Below are 16,148 nucleotides of genomic sequence, written 5' to 3'. Positions count from 1 at the left end.
CGAAAAATAGGTTGGTTCTCTTAACTTGGTTAGAGTTTGGGGATGATTTTTGACAGAGAGGCTAATGACACATAGATGAAATTTTTGTTCAAGTTTGAGAACCAAACTCGTTCTGGTTAGAGAATTGTAACTGTTCAAAGTCGGTTCAGATTCTGCATTGATCAACAGTCTGAAACAGAGCTTGAACTAGGTTCACACGGTTTGTGAGAGTTCTTGGATGGCCTGAGGCTTAGGACAAAGGCTGATACTACTTAGTGAACTTAGGTAAGCTTGTTGGGGATAGTCTACGCAGGTTGACACGGCTGAGCTAGGTTTGTAATGCATGACTACACCTAGTAAGCTTTGAGTCCACCAAACATGCTTGGCACACCTTGGAGATAGAGGTCCTTGGTTGCAGCCTTGATCCTCTTGTGATGAACAAATTCATTAGGGATCAACTACTACACTTGAGTAAGGGACCTTACTGAAAAGAAAGATGAGTCAAGAGGAGAGACTAATAACAAGGTCAAAGAAGAGACTCGATCATACGGAGGCCAAGGGAAGAGAAGGAAAGAAAGAGCCACACCCGAGAGGAGAGACAAAAATTTTAGAGAGAAAGCTTCAACTCTATTTATAGGCTCAAGGGCGTGGATAAAACGAGAGGGTTGTGTATGTTCGCCCCCGATGATTCACTGAATCCCATGTCTGTGTTCGGGGCTTTGAATGAGCACCACGTATACAAGCACATGGGGCTCGTATTCCCGTGTATGTTGACATAACTTTGCATCGGACTCTGGTGTTGTTGCAAAGACTTAAGTACCCTTTCTTGCTATTCTTCTCATAAAGTGATGGTTTGAGAAAATGATAAAAATGCCCTTCATTCAAAAAAGAAAAAACAAACAGTTCAAAAAAAGGACAAACATGTCCTCCATCCAGAAAGTCGAGAATGATGTTGACTCTTCAAAGTCTTCTACTTTTTCTGTTCAAAAAAAAGACAAACATGTCTTCTTCTTCTTTCTCCGTAAAACACTGTAAAACCCTCTCTCTCTCTAGAGAAAAAATCAAGGAAAACAAAGAGTTCTTCCTGGAGAAGGCCATGAACAACAACCCTCTCACTCTCTCTCTCTTCTCTCTCTACTTCTGTGCACATCCAACAGACGATCCTACATTGCTCCATCGTCATCTTCTTCTTCTTCCTTCTTCGTAAAACACTGTAAAACCCTCTCTCTCTTTAGAGAAGAAATCAAGGGAGGTAAAGGGTTCCTTCTGGAGAAGGCCATGAACACCAACCCTCTCACACTCTCTCCCTTCTCTCTCTACTTATGTGCCTGATTTAGAGTTTTTACCCTTACAGGAGAGGGGTCTTGGGGCTCCTCCCAACGTGGGTAGCATCATTCAACTTGAAGAGTTGTGGAGTCTGATTCAAAGTTTTTACCCATTCATATTTTAAGGCATTAGATCTCATGTTTGAACATCCACGCATGTGCAGTTTGCTTTCATCATATTCAGTTGCTTTCTAGATTATACTTTGAATTCTTGTGCATTTTAGATCTATCGATTTGTATGTAACCAGAGCTCATTTTAATTTTAAATTTTTACAGCAACTTCATGCATATGTCTTCATGCTCTCCACCAAAAATCAGATCATTTTGAGTTTGTTTGACCTACTTTAAAAATCGAGATTCAAAACCTATTATTTTGCACCGTCAGGATTTTAGCAGAATCAGGACCAACTTGCGGAAGTGATTTCTCCCTAACCAGAGATGATCTTTCCGATCCGTAAAAAAGGTTGTTTTCTAAATTGAATCTAGTTTGCTCATACCAAATATTAGCGATTTCTATGGTGTTTTCATACCAGTTTCAGGTCAAAAACCATAACCCTGTCACCCTGTGTCATTTTAATGGCTCAGATTTTGAACCATTTTGTTTGAATTTTATTTTCCTAATGGAAGATCATTTTTCAATTCTGTAAAATGGGTTCTCTTCGTTTATGTGTCTAGTTCATCCCTATAAATTTTTAGAATTTTTCATGGTCAATTACTATTTTATTTTGATTAAATACCAGAACCTTGTATCCAGATTTTATAAATGTTCTGATTTTGGCCCCCATATCATGACTGTTGTAGCACTTTTTTAACAAATCGTTATTTGATTGACAATATTCTTCAGCAAATTATTGTTATGATTTTTTTGAGTCTCTAATGAGTCTCTACTATGATTTGTAGTATTTTTGGGTCTCCAACGAGCCTCACAATGACTTATAGTTTTGTTCGATCTTTTATCTATGATTTATAGTGTTTTGGGGTCTCCAACGAGCCCCACAACGATTTGTAGTATTTTTTGGTCTTTTAACTATTATTTATAGTGTTTTCGGGTCTCTAACGAGACCCACAGCGATTTATAGTGTTGTTGGACCTCGCTATAGCGATTTGTAGTGTTTCTCGCTAAACACTACAGCGATTTGTGATACAAATCCCTATCCGAATCATCACCAACTTGTCAGGGTCATATCTCCCTAACCAGAGATTGAATTTCAAATCCGTAAAAAGTGGTGTCTTCGTTATGAAGTCTAGTTTATTCCTGTAAATTTTCAGCGATTTCTTTGGTCATTTAATACCCCATTTGGCTCTAAAACCAGACCACTATCAGTCTGCCTTATTTGAGTGACATAGGTTTTTATTTCATTTTGTAAGAGTCATATCTCCCCAACGGAAGATCATTTTTCAAATCCGTAAAAAGGGTTTTCTTTCTTTATGTGTCTAGTTTATATCTGGAAAGTTTTATAACTTTTTATGCTCATTTGATATTTCTAACCTGTTAAAAACCGAGACATGTTATAAAATGTTATAAAATGTTATAAAACTTAAAAAGTTTGAAACTTCCTTTATGTGTCTCGATTTTTAACAGGTTTGAAATATCAAATGAGGATAAAAAGTTAAAAAACTTTCCAGATATAAACTAAACACATAGAGGAAGAAAACCCTTTTTACGGATTTGGAAAATGATCTTTCGTTGAGGAGATATGACTCTTACAAAATGAAATAAAAACCTATGTCACTCAAATAAGACAGACTGATAGGGGTCTGGTTTTAGATCCAAATGGGGTATCAAATGACTATAGAAATTGCTGAAAATTTAGAGGAATAAACTAGACTTCATAACGAAGAGACCACTTTTTACGGATTTGAAATCCGATCTCTAGTTAGGGAGATATGACCCTGACAAGTTGGTCCTGATTCGGATAGCGATTTGTATCACAAATCGCTGTAGTGTTTAGCGATTTGTAGTGTTTCTCGCTAAATACTACAGCGATTTGTGATACAAATCGCTATCCGAATCATGACCAACTTGTCAGGGTCATATCTCCCTAACCAGAGATCGGATTTCAAATCTGTAAAAAGTGGTGTCTTCGTTATGAAGTCTAGTTTATTCCTGTAAATTTTCAGCGATTTCTATGGTAATTTGATACCCCATTTGGATCTAAAACCAGACCCCTATCAGTCTGCCTTATTTGAGTGACATAGGTTTTTATTTCATTTTGTAAGAGTCATGTCTCCCCAACGGAAGATCATTTTTCAAATCCGTAAAAAGGATTTCTTCCTCTATGTGTCTAGTTTATATCTGGAAACTTTTATAACTTTTTATGCTCATTTGATATTTCGAACCTATTAAAAACCAAGACATGTTATAAAATGTTATAAAACTTAAAAAGTTTGAAACTTCCTCTATGTGTCTCGATTTTTAACAAGTTTGAAATATCAAATGAGCATAAAAAGTTATAAAACTTTTCAAATATAAACTAGACACAAAGAGGAATAAAACCCTTTTTACGAATTTGGAAAATAATCTTTCGTTGGGGAGATATAACTCTTACAAAATGAAATAAAAACCTATGTCACTCAAATAAGACAGAATGATAGGGGTCTGGTTTTAGATCCAAATGGGGTATCAAATGACCATAGAAATCACTGAAAATTTACAGGAATAAACTAGACTTCATAACGAAGACACTACTTTTTACGGATTTGAAATCCGATCTCTGGTTAGGGAGATATGGCCCTAACAAGTTGGTCTTGATTCGGATAGCTGTAGTGTTTAGCGATTTGTAGTGTTTCTCGCTAAACACTACAGCGATTTGTGATACAAATCGCTATCCGAATCAGGACAAACTTGTCAGGGTCATATCTCCTTAACTAGAGATTGGATTTCAAATCCGTAAAAAGTAGTGTTTTCGTTATGAAGTCTAGTTTATTCCTGTAAATTTTCAGCAATTTCTATGGTCATTTGATACCCCATTTGGATCTAAAACCAGACCCCTATCAGTTTGTCTTATTTGAGTGACATAGGTTTTTATTTCATTTTGTAAGAGTCATATCTCCCCAACGGAAGATCATTTTCCAAATCCGTAAAAAGAGTTTTCTTCCTCTATGTGTCTAGTTTATATCTGAAAAGTTTTATAACTTTTTATGCTCATTTGATATTTCGAACCTGTTAAAAACCGAGACATGTTATAAAATGTTATAAAACTTAAAAAGTTTGAAACTTCCTCTATGTGTCTCGGTTTTTAATAGGTTTGAAATATCAAATGAGCATAAAAAGTTATAAAACTTTCCAGATATAAACTAGACACATAGAGGAAGAAAACCCTTTTTACGGATTTGGAAAATGATCTTCCGTTGGGGAGATATGACTCTTACAAAATGAAATAAAAACCTATGTCACTCAAATAAGACAGACTGATAGGGGTCTGGTTTTAGATCCAAATGGGGTATCAAATGACCATAGAAATTATTGAAAATTTACAGGAATAAACTAGACTTCATAACGAAGACACTACTTTTTACGGATTTGAAATTCGATCTTTAGTTAGGGAGATATGACCCTGACAAGTTGGTCCTGATTCGGATAGCGATTTGTATCACAAATCGCTGTAGTGTTTAGCGAGAAACACTACAAATCGCTAAACACTACAGCGATTTGTGATACAAATCGCTATCCGAATCAGGACCAACTTGTCAGGGCCATATCTACCTAACCAGAGATCGGATTTCAAATCCGTAAAAAGTAGTGTCTTCGTTATGAAGTCTAGTTTATTCTTGTAAATTTTCAGCGATTTCTATGGTCATTTGATACCCATTTGGATATAAAAATAGACCCCTATCAGTCTGTCTTATTTGAGTGACATAGGTTTTTATTTTATTTTGTAAGAGTCATATCTCCCCAACGAAAGATCATTTTCCAAATCCGTAAAAAGGGTTTTCTTCCTCTATGTGTCTAGTTTATATCTGGAAAGTTTTATAACTTTTTATGCTCATTTGATATTTCAAACCTGTTAAAAATCGAGACACATAGAGGAAGTTTCAAACTTTTTAAGTTTTATAACATTTTATAACATGTCTCGGTTTTTAACAGGTTCGAAATATCAAATGAGCATAAAAAGTTATAAAACTTTCCAGATATAAACTAGACACATAGAGGAAGAAAACCTTTTTTACGAATTTGAAAAATGATCTTCCGTTAGGGAGTTATGACTCTTACAAAATGAAATAAAAACCTATGTCACTCAAATAAGGCAGACTGATAGGGGTCTGGTTTTAGATCCAAATGAGGTATCAAATGACAATAGAAATCGCTGAAAATTTACAGGAATAAACTAGACTTCATAACAAAAACACCACTTTTTACGGATTTGAAATCCGATCTCTGGTTAGGGAGATATGACCCTGACAAGTTGATCTTGATTCAGATAGCGATTAGTATCACAAATCGTTGTAGTGTTTAGCGAAAAACACTACAAATCGCTATAGCGAGGTCCAACAACACTATAAATCGCTGTGGGTCTCGTTAGAGACCCGAAAACACTATAAATCATAGTTAAAAGACCGAAAAACACTACAAATCGTTGTGGGGCTCGTTGGAGACCCCAAAGCACTATAAATCATAGTTAAAAGATCGAACAACACTATAAATCATTGTGAGGCTCGTTGGAGACCCAAAAATACTACAAATCATAGTAGAGACTCATTAGAGACTCAAAAAAATCATAACAATAATTTGCTGAAGAATATTGTCAATCAAATAACGATTTGTTAAATAAGTGCTACAACAGTCATGATATGGGGGCCAAAATCAAAATATTTATAAAATCTGGATACAAGGTTCTAGTATTTAATTAAAATAAAATAATAATTGACCATAAAAAATTCTAAAAATTTACAGGGATGAACTAGACACATAAACGAAGAGAACCCATTTTACAGAATTGAAAAATGATCTTCCATTAGGAAAATAAAATTCAAACAAAATAGTTCAAAATCTGTGCCGTTAAAATGACACAGGGTGACAGGGTTATAGTTTTTGACCCAAAACTGGTACGAAAACACCATAGAAATCGCTAATATTTGGTATGAGCAAACTAGATTTAATTTAAAAAACAACCCTTTTTACGGATCGGAAAGATCATCTCTGGTTAGGGAGAAATCACTTCCGCAAGTTGGTCCTGATTCTGCTAAAATCCTGACGGTGCAAAATAATAGGTTTTGAATCTCAATTTTTAAAGTAGGTCAAACAAACTCAGAATGATCTGATTTTTGGTGGAGAGCATGAAGACATATGCATGAAGTTGCAGTAAAAAATTCAAGTTAAAATGAGCTCTGGTTACATACAAATTGATAGATCTAAAATGCATAAGAATTCAAAGTATAATCTAGAAAGCAACTGAATATGATGAAAGCAAACTGCACATGCGTGGATGTTCAAAAATGAGATCTAATGCCTTAAAATATGAATGGATAAAAACTTTGAATCAGACTCCACAACTCTTTAAGTTGAATGATGCTACCCACGCTGGGAGGAGCCCCAAACCCCCCTCCTGTAAGGGCAAAAACTCTAAATCAGGGTCTACAACTCATCAAGTTGAACGATGCTACAGTTAGTGTGCAGGTCAGTCGGTGTTTGATGGAGAAATGTTGGATCGTTTGTTGGATGTGCACAGAAGTAGAGAGAGAAGGGAGAGAGAGTGAGATGAGGTTTTACCCCTCTCTTGTAAGGGTAAAAACTCTGAATCAGGATCTACAACTCATTTAGTTGAATGATGATACCCACGCTGGGAGGAGCCCCCAAACCCTCCTCCTGTAAGTGTAAAAACTCTGAATCAGGCTTCACAAGAGTCAATGTATAGGTCAGTCGGTGCTTGATGGAGCAATGTATGATCTTCTAATGGATGTGCACAGAAGCAGAAATAGAAGGGAGAGAGAGAGTGAGAGGGTTGATGTTCATGGCCTCCTCCAGGGGAGATTTCTTTCTCGGATAATCCTGCAGTGCAGAGACTGGGTCTTAAATAATCATCTTCGGGGCACTTAAGTCTTTACAACCACTCTTTTTCAAGAACCGTCATTTTTTTTTGCACCAATGGAGGAGAGGGTACTTAAGTCTTTGCAATCTTATCAAACTCCAACGCTAATTAATGGTGACAAACATGGGGATACGAGACGCACATGCTTACATACGTGGTGCTCTTTGGGACCCCCGATCATGAGATGTAGCTAACTGCCCTGTTCGGGGGGGGGGGGGACATATAACCTGCTTCGGGATAAAACCATCACCCTTTACAAGATTTCTTAAAAGCAAATAAAAAATTGAGTCTTTTTCATAAATAGGTAAAAGCTCTCTTGGACTTAGAGGTAGCACCTAAAAGGCCTCGTAACCACCTTGCATGGCCATCTAGGCATCTCCCAAGGAAAACTCGACATGTAGGTGGGCCCCACTAGGGCCATCAGACCCCTCTTGAATCCAGGTCCACTTGTGCTGATCCGCTCCACTCTATGTCCTATCCATCCAAGGCCATTAGGTTGGATCTCTTCTTTCTCTGCTCCATCCAATGTCATAGCACATCCAATTTCAATTGGATCATTATCATGTTTTATCTTTTTCTCATTCTAATTAGGCCAAAACTCAATTAAGTTGAACTTAGTAATGCTTAGATTCTACCTGAATCTGAACTGTTTACATCCCTAGAGATAAACTAAAGTGGGATGACAGCAATGTAGGTAAATCTGCAAAACAACGATTATACTAAGATAAAAACCGGAAGGAATTCAAATCCAAGTGAAACCAGACCCAACCTCATTTGAGATGATGGTACCGAGTCTGGATTCGGGTCTAATCTGATCCCCAGTAAGAGAAACTATACCCGAATCCTATAATGATTACATGAACCAGACCCATAACATATGAACTTTTTTTTTTATATTTACATTAAAAATTTGAGAATTTTAATCGAAATCGGGTCGATCCCGGGTATGAAATTCCACAAACCATGGTACGGGTCCAGTCCGGGTCAAAACCCACTGACACCACATTTATAGGAACTAGGGTTCGAGGAACAAGAGGGCAGGCCAAAGCAGCAGCGGCCGTCTCTCTCTCTCTCTCAAATCCCCAAGGAGGGGTCTGCCATTGGCGATCGCCGTTCAGCAATCAGCGGAGGGCGTTGGTCTCTCTCTCTCTCTCTCTCTCTCACACACACACACACACACACACAAATCCCCCCAAGAGGGATCGGCCATTGTCGATCGCCCATCAGCAATCAGCGGAGGGCGTAGGGTTCTCTCTCTCTCTGTGCAAAACCCACCGAAAGATTGAGTCATCAATCGGGGTAGGCTACCGAGGAAAGACATAGACAGGAGAAGAGGAGGAAAATGGTGCAATACAATTTCAAGAAGATAACGGTGGTGCCGTCGGGGAAGGACTTCGTGGACATAGTGCTGTCGCGGACGCAGCGGAAGACGCCGACGGTGGTGCACAAGGGTTACGCCATCTCCCGCCTCCGCCAGTTCTACATGCGCAAGGTCAAGTTCACGCAGCAGAACTTCCAGGACAAGCTCTCCACCATCCTCGACGACTTCCCCCGCCTCGACGACATCCACCCCTTCTACTCCGACCTCCTCCACGTCCTCTACAACAAGGACCACTACAAGCTCGCCCTCGGTCAGGTGAACACCGCCCGCTCCCTCATCGCCCGCCTCGCCAAGGACTACGTCCGCCTCCTCAAGTTCGCCGACTCCCTCTACCGCTGCAAGTCCCTGAAGGTCGCCGCCCTCGGCCGGATGTGCACCATCGTCAAGCGCATCTCCCCGAGCCTCGCCTACCTCGAGCAGGTCCGCCAGCACATGGCCCGCCTCCCCTCCATCGACCCCAACACCCGAACCATCCTCATCTGCGGCTACCCGAACGTCGGCAAGAGCTCCTTCGTCAACAAGATCACCCGCGCCGACGTCGACGTCCAGCCCTACGCCTTCACCACCAAGTCCCTCTTCGTCGGGCACACTGACTACAAGTACCTCCGCTACCAGGTCATCGACACCCCCGGCATCCTCGACCGCCCCTTCGAGGACCGCAACATCATCGAGATGTGCAGCATCACCGCCCTCGCCCACCTCCGCTCTGCCGTCCTCTTCTTCCTCGACGTCTCCGGCTCCTGCGGATACACCGTCAGGCAGCAGGCCGCCCTCTTCCACAGCATCAAGTCCCTCTTCGCCAACAAGCCCCTCATCATCGTCTGCAACAAGATCGACCTCCATCCCCTGGACGCCCTCCCGGAGGAGGACCTCCGCCTGGTGATGGAGATGAAGGAGGAGGCCGCGAAGACCGCCGCTGCTGCCAGAGGCGGTGGCATGGACGAGGGGGAGGAGGAGAAGGTGCTTCTGACTATGAGCACACTCACGGACATAGGGATCGTGGAGGTGAAGAACGTCGCCTGCGAACGGCTGCTGAACCAGAGGGTGGAGGTGAAGATGAAATCGAAAAAGATGAGCGAATGCCTGAACCGGTTCCATGTCGCGATGCCAAAGCCCAGGGACACCAAGGAACGGCCTCCGTGCATTCCTCAGGTCGTGCTCGAGGCGAGGGCAAGGGAAGCTGCTGCTGCTGCCGGGGAGGAGGAGGTCATGAGGATGAAGGAGCTAAGGAAGCTCGAGAAGGATCTTGAGGACGAGAACGGTGGAGCGGGAGTTTATTCAGCTAACCTGAGGAAGAATTACATTCTCTCAAACGATGAATGGAAGGAGGATATAATGCCTGAGATTCTGGATGGACACAATGTTTATGATTTCGTGGATTCGGATATCCTGGAAAGACTTGAAGATTTGGAGAGGGAAGAGGGCATTCGGCTTCAGGCAGAGGCAGAGGAGGGTGACGAGGATGATGAGATGGAGGGGGCAGAATTGACAGAAGAAGAGAAGAAAGTCTTGGCAGAGATCAGAAAGAAGAAGAACTTGCTCATTAGGGAGCACCGGATGAAGAAGAGCACGGCTGAGAGCAAGCCAATTGTGCCAAGGAAGTTAGATAAAGATAGGAAGTTCACGACAGAGAGAATGGGGAGGGAGCTCTCTGCATTGGGGATGGACCCATCTGCTGCTGTCAATCGTGCGCGGAGCAGGTCAGTGTCTCGAATGGGAAGGAAGAGGGAGAGGTCGGTCAGTGTGGGTGCCGATGCTATGGATGTGGATGTCGACCAACCTAACAAGAAGTTGAGGTTGCGGGATAGATCAAGATCGAGGTCAAGGTCGAGACCTTCTGGCGAAATTGTGCCTGGGGAGGGTTTCAAAGATTCTGCCCAGAAACAGAAGGCCCTGAAGATCGCGAAGAAGGCTGTCAAGAAGAGGAATAAGGCTGCCCGTCGTGGAGAGGCCGACAGGGTTATTCCTAGCTTGAAGCCTAAGCATTTGTTTTCTGGAAAGCGTTCGATTGGGAAAACAGATAGAAGATAATACACTACTTGTGATCAGGTAAACAACTCTTCTGCTACTTGAATTGGTAAGATAGTGTAGTCCAAAATAATTATTTAGTTCCATTTGGAAATCCTTTTTTCCTCTTCTTGCACTCTGAAGGTTTGTGTGGTAAAGGTAAAAAACGTGAAGTAACAAAGTTGATATGTACTTGGCTAGCGTTCCTTTGAAATAATTATCCTTTGGATTCTCATGAGTTTTTAGTAAATATTAGTTGGTTTAGTTTCAGTTTGTTAAACTTATAAAAATGATTGATATTACTTTGATGTTGCTATGCAATGAAAGGAAAGAACCATCATTGTTCTGTATCATGATTTTTCTTAGCAATTCATAAAACTGTGGTCTTTGAGTTATTTTCAAGACAATGGGATGTGGCTTTGAAGGATACGTTCTACATAAGCCATGGTATTGCTCATTCAGCAAGGATAAATGAGACACAAGTTTGCTTCCTTGTTGATCTATTTTAACTGTCACTTTGGGTTTCCAAGGTCATGTTGTTCAGTGGAAAATGCTCTTGTAGTTATGTATTGTTGAACCAATCTGTACTCCCCTGACTCTGCTTCAAGGAACAGAGAGTGCATTTTGATCTCTCTTTAGTGTCCAGAGATACACAGAGATCCTTTTAACAAGTAAATCGTGGAGAATGAACTGAAGCCATGAAGTCGTGAGAAATTTTTTGACTAAAATGATTCCATGAACATAGTGGAAATGTGATTCATGGCCCTGGGTTTTAGTGCTTTGCAATAGGCCACCTTCTGTTGCTATACTGACTATAAGTTTATGATTCAGCTTCACTGACTCAGCCAAGTCAACCCATGACTTGCCCGAATTTTGTGTATTGGATCCTTCATTGGGTTGACCCAGTAAATGACCGATCTGGCTTGACTCAGCTAAGTGACCAGGAACATACATCGCTTTACTAAAAGATGGAAAAGCTTGGTCTTACTAATGTTTATGGTATCAAGAAAACCATGATTGGTTGAAGTAATTCAGTAAGTCAAGAATGCATTGGTTCCTTAGGACAAAATGATAACTCTAATTCTTGGTTTAAATGAGACTCAGGAACAAGTTTTCAATTTGGTAGTCAGTAGGTCAGAGTACTGTTTAATATTAATGAGCAAAATTAATCAGTTATGCAGATGACAAAAAGCTTCATTCAGGCAGACAAGAACAGGTTGGGTGTTGAAGCCATTGCTCGTCTTCATCATATTTCTCAGTTTCAGATACAAAATTTTCAAGTATGCAACAAAAGTTCTTGCTTGAAAGGACTGAAGCTGTTCTTGATACATTTGTGTCCATGCTATAATTTAAAGTGGACCTTTACCCTAAAATAACAAAGGTTGGGAAACTGACAATTTAGGTGTTTCTCTCCCACTTCACATCATCTACCTTTTGATCTAATTGGTGTATTGGTCCTATTCAAAGTAACATATATTCATTGACTGAGCTGATCATCTTGTTCTTCTCTTTCTGCAATGGTGGAAGTCCTAATGCGACAAAGAACTCACAACTAGAAGTGCAGTTCTCATTGTATATGGAAAAGACAACCTACCAAATGGTTGCTGTGGCATTGTGAATTGTGATTATGCTAATGGGATTTAGGAACTCATCTGATGTAGTTCAATTTTAATGCTGATTCGAGTTAATATTCCCCAAAAGTAGATGCTAACACTTAAAAGGTATTGTATGATACTATTTTCTCTATTTTCTTCTACCAGGCTTTTTAGAATTTGTAATGCTGTTTGTCACTGGTCATCATGTTTGGGAACACCATTTCTCGATAAAGTGGACCTCTCAGTAGTTTGCCTTAAGATCCTTGTGTTATCATGAACTTGCCCATGCTTTTGAACTCGAGTAGCTTAACTTGTTCCCTTTCATCTGAAGGATTGCCTCTATGTCCATATGCTGCGAGCTTGTAGTGTTGAAGATCAAAGATCCTTCCAACATTTCATGCACGCTATACTTTCAAGTTTCAACAGACTTATGTATATGCCTTTTGCTTTTTGTTGTTACTTATACATCCATATTTTACAGGTTTTGGATGATATCAAATGCATAAGTGCCCCACTTATGGCGAATACTTCACTCAAGCGCAACGAGATCATGGATATGCATCAGCTTGTATGGTCGATGGCTGCACTGGACACTGTTAATCTCCTCAGATCTACCAGTTATTTCCTGCTTTCTTTCTATATTGTCTGTCTCTCTTTTCTTCAGTTTCTCCTCAGATCTACCAGTTTTGTAAGTTGGTATGATGCCATGCCATGCGGCAATGGTGCCTGATTTATGCCTATGTTTCAAAACAAAGATTTTTTGGTATTTTTGACTTTAATACATTCGACGGCCTTCTTTGCATCCAAAGAGCGCCGAAGCTATGTTTTGTAGTTTGATGTGGCAGCAGGAGCTGCCAAGGCAGGTGATCCTCGGAAGCTCTCTGAAACTTGGTCGAACCTTTTGTTTGGCTGGTTGCCATAGTTGAAGTACCATTGTTTCGAAGGCCCTTTGGAAAAACTTTCATTTCCCTGGATAAAGTGAAATGTGACTTTTATTTGTTTTTAGATGTTAAAGCTGGTCGGGGTTGACTTTCTTGTTTATGTAACTCTGGTTGCTTATGAACATATATTTCTAATTTATTTATCATTTCTCTCTGTTTTTTATTTCCTAATTCATGCAAATGAATGTCTGCGCTCATGGTTCATCTTACACTGCTTCTCTAATGCCTTCTAATGATTTAAATGATCACTTTTTGCTAAGTAAGTTTGGAGTTCGAGCTTTGCTCCGTAGTTTCCCTACTAAAAATCTGATCTAAATCATATCTGACGCCCACATGGAGGACTCTGGGAAGGGATGTGAACATATTGGAGTAACTTTGCCTGGAAGGGGGGCACCTGGGGAGAGGGATGTGGATCCTTCTTTTTCGAAAAAAAAAAAAGCATTTCTCTTGGAAAAAAATCTTCATGAAGAAAAATCCTTCTCACTAGGGGGATGTTGCAAACATACCAAATGTTTTTTCACATCGGAAAATAAGGCAAAAAACTTGTTTCACAGGGTTTGTAGACGTATGCCTTTTGTTTTACTTGGGTAAATGTCATTTTTCACAGGGTTTGTAGATGTGCATATCTGCGGACTACTCATGACTCAACGGCTTACTAAGGCTAACATGGCTTATGGCATGGGACAGATATCGGCTTGAAAAAAACGTGATATTACAAAGCCGCTGTTTTTTGGAGTAACTTTGCCTGGAAGGGGGGCACCTGGGGAGAGGGATGTGGATCCTTCTTTTTCGAAAAAAAAAAAAGCATTTCTCTTGGAAAAAAATCTTCATGAAGAAAAATCCTTCTCACTAGGGGGATGTTGCAAACATACCAAATGTTTTTTCACATCGGAAAATAAGGCAAAAAACTTGTTTCACAGGGTTTGTAGACGTATGCCTTTTGTTTTACTTGGGTAAATGTCATTTTTCACAGGGTTTGTAGATGTGCATATCTGCGGACTACTCATGACTCAACGGCTTACTAAGGCTAACATGGCTTATGGCATGGGACAGATATCGGCTTGAAAAAAACGTGATATTACAAAGCCGCTGTTTAAAATGTTTAAAGATGGCCCAAAATTAAAATTTGTTTTTTAATTATTTCTTTGTAATTATTGGATTTTCTATTTTTTAATTAACTTGTCCTCGATATTTTGCTGATAACAATATGAGAAAAATCAAGATTTTCAATATCTCAGGAGGGTACCAGAAAAAAAATTGGCGCTACTTTCCTAAACGTTTGTCACTACTCACTAGGGTTTATGTGTCATGAAAGGCTAGTCCATTGCTTGTATCATATTGCTGGGTGATCATATGTATGTGCTACCATTCTGCTGTTGAACAAAGTTTTTGGATTGGGAGGTTTTGGGTTAGACCCACTGCCGCTTGGCTATCCATGTATTGGCAAGACTCAAGAGGGCTGTGATGCTTGCCGTGTAACTGGACGGGGGTGCAAACAGGGCAAGCCGGTGGGTGGGACTAGCAGTTCATGCTTGTTCTAGGTTTGATATTTGGGTTACACAGGCGAGGCTTGTTTTAGGATGGATTTTGGGTTTGGCCTAACTCTAGTAAATGGGTCGGCTGAAGTCTGAACATAGGCATCAGCTGAGATGAAGCTGCCAGATCTAACACTGTTGACACATGGGTGTGTCCCATCTAGGGTTTTCCTTTCTTTTGCGTGGGTTCCTCATAGTGGGATTGAAATATGGAGGGAAAAAACTGTTGGCGTTCTTTAAAACAGAACTGGAATGTGAAAGCAATAATACATACTGGTAGATGTCATGGATGAAGTAATGTGCGGGTGCTCGGTGTTCTCCTCAGCCTATCAACGGTCACGATGAGCCCAGGTTGTCAACACAATGGTGAGCAGGACCCTAAACCCAAATAAAAAATGAGGACACTTTTGTTGCACTCGTCAAGCAGTCATGCTTCAATTTATAGGGGGAGGAAAGTGAGAGATTGCATACATAGCATTCATGTATGTGAACCCTTCACATGCCATATTGAATGTGAACCCTTTCACATTCACGTAACCTCCTTTCCCACTAATTCTCACGAATGCATTCATTAGTGTTAAACCGCGTCACACATAGGGTTCTCAATCCGAAATATCCAACATTTTTTCAATTGACCTATTGACACGGAAAAACACAAAATCGAGGTTCATACCGTCATCTCGACTTAGTTTTTTTTATGTAAGGTCATATGCTATACAGTATTACAAGAATGAATCATATGAGTCATGAAGTTAAACACCTCTTTATGAAATATCATATTTTCATGTACTACAATATAAAGTATTTTTAGTGCTTTAGCATGTTAAGATTACTTTTCTTAATAGGTTGGTCTCTAACCCATTCTATTGGTTCTTTAATATTGTTATTTTGTTATTCTCTCTAACCAAATGAGAGATCCTTTATTTAAAATCAATAATATACAAAGCGATAGAGAATTAATTTAGTTTCACAAATGTGATCACATAAAACCATAATATATTGTCATACATCGGAAGGAATCAAACAGACCCATTCCTTTTACATATTGGAAATATAATCCCGGTGCAAGCCGTTTAATAAGGAGATCCGCAGTCATTTACTTCATACTGATTGTATCAATACATACCAAATGATTCTTAGTCATTTCTTTAACAACAAAGTACTTTAACTCCATGTATCAACACGAGGTTGAGCGCTTGTTGTTATTCGAGAAGGACACAACTGCTTCATTATCATAAAAGATCTTTAATGGTCTCTTAATAAAGTCTACTGTCCCAAGACCCATAATGAAGTTTTTTATCCAAATGGCCTGAGATGAAGTCTCGTATAGAGCAATGAATTTCACTTTCATGGTAT

At 39.9% G+C, this 16,148-nt stretch overlaps 1 pseudogene across 1 annotated transcript; it reads left to right on the top strand.

Moving 5' to 3' along the window:
- Window positions 1-8,364: 8,364 nt before the first annotated feature.
- Window positions 8,365-13,424, top strand: LOC149839078 (nucleolar GTP-binding protein 1 pseudogene; annotated as a pseudogene). Its single transcript, XR_016431308.1, has 2 exons — window positions 8,365-10,763; window positions 12,798-13,424. The product of XR_016431308.1 is annotated as a nucleolar GTP-binding protein 1 pseudogene (transcript).
- Window positions 13,425-16,148: the final 2,724 nt, after the last annotated feature.

This window comes from Nuphar pumila, chromosome 4 (genome assembly GCF_984573655.1).
Source record: "Nuphar pumila chromosome 4, dmNupPumi1.hap1.1, whole genome shotgun sequence".
NCBI lineage: Eukaryota > Viridiplantae > Streptophyta > Magnoliopsida > Nymphaeales > Nymphaeaceae > Nuphar > Nuphar pumila.
The sequence above is the reverse complement of the archived record's forward strand: the minus strand, read 5'-3'. Positions and strand labels throughout refer to the sequence as shown.